Source organism: Pteropus medius, unplaced genomic scaffold (assembly GCF_902729225.1).
Source record: "Pteropus medius unplaced genomic scaffold, Ma_sr-lr_union100, whole genome shotgun sequence".
Lineage (NCBI taxonomy): Eukaryota > Metazoa > Chordata > Mammalia > Chiroptera > Pteropodidae > Pteropus > Pteropus medius.
This window is the reverse complement of record NW_024349804.1, coordinates 13351890-13353279: the sequence shown is the minus strand read 5'-3', so window position 1 is coordinate 13353279 and position 1390 is coordinate 13351890.

Here is a 1390-nt window from a genome sequence, read left to right as displayed (position 1 = left end):
CAAGTCTATCGCTTTTTCCTTTACGAGTCATCCTTGTACCTCGACTCCCGGTTTTCCTACCCCGAGGCCCTGTGCTGGCCTCCTGCATTTTCTTCCAATAGTTTTGTTTTTTATATGAAGATTTTTGATCCACCTAGGAGTTTTAGGTAAGGCAGAGATCTGATTTTTGCCGAAACAAATTTACATTTCTAGGATAAATCTTGCTTTTTCATGCTGGATTTTTAAAATAACCTGCTGGACTGAATTTGCTAATTCTCCCTGTGGGATTTTATTTACGTGCGTATCAATCTGGCCGGCCATTGTCTGTTCTTGTCCAGACTGTCGATGTCAGGATGTACCAGCCCCCAAATGAGGCAGCAGCTTTTATTACCTCTTCTCTGAAAGTCCGAGTGAGGTAGAGATTGTCAGCTACTGGAGGATGTGTTAAAACTCGCCTTTAAAAGGCCTGGGGCTGCTCAGCTTTTTCACAGTTGTAGGTTTTTCCTTTCCCCTAAAATAAAATTTAATGACATATTTTTTTTTTCTGGAAAAAATCTGTTACTTCTAATTTTTCGAACACACTCGTGGGAAGTTGTGCGTACGCGTCCTCCGTACCTTTCATCCCTTGCTGCATGTGGGTGGCCCTCCCTCCTTTCATGCCTCCTACTCCGAGCCCCCTCTTCCTCCCTTAGGTGGCCTCGGGAAAGACTTACTTGTTCAGCATTTCAAAGAACCATAGTTTGGGTGTTGCTACTACTTGGGATTTTTAATTGTTTAATTCCGGCCGTTGAGAGACAAAGCAGTACAGAGGTCAACAGCCTGGGCTCTGCCACCTCCAGCTGTGTGACCTTGGGCAAGTCCCTCCACCTCTCTATGCCTCATTGATAAAGTGAAGGTAATAGTGTCCACCGCATGGGTTGTTGTGCAAACAAACAAACAGACAGACAAAACAAAAACAAAACAAAAAACAAAACGAAAAAAGTAATATGCATAACGAGTTGTAAGCAGCCTTCCAGCATTTAAAACCCAACAGGGCAGACAAAGGACTTTCTTCCACGTCCTTAAACGAGGACTGTGGAGAAGGCCAGGAACAAAGCCAGAGTGTCAGCCACGCGTCGGCACGGCCAGGGCCCCAGCCGGCTCGGAAAGGCGAGGAGAAGAAATAGGATTACGGGGAAGGGGTTCGCATTGTCCCCGCTGCCGTGTGACGTCAGTGTCATCCGGAGAAAGCCCCCAATAATCTTCGGTTGAATTAATCAGAATTAATGAGAGATTAGCAGGGCTTCTGAATACTAGATCAATATATATTCTAAAATTCATTACTTGAAGCCAACAGCCAAGTCAGACAATCTAATTTTTACAACAGAAACAGCCAGTATAGAACATCCAGTGATAAATCAAAAAAAAAAAA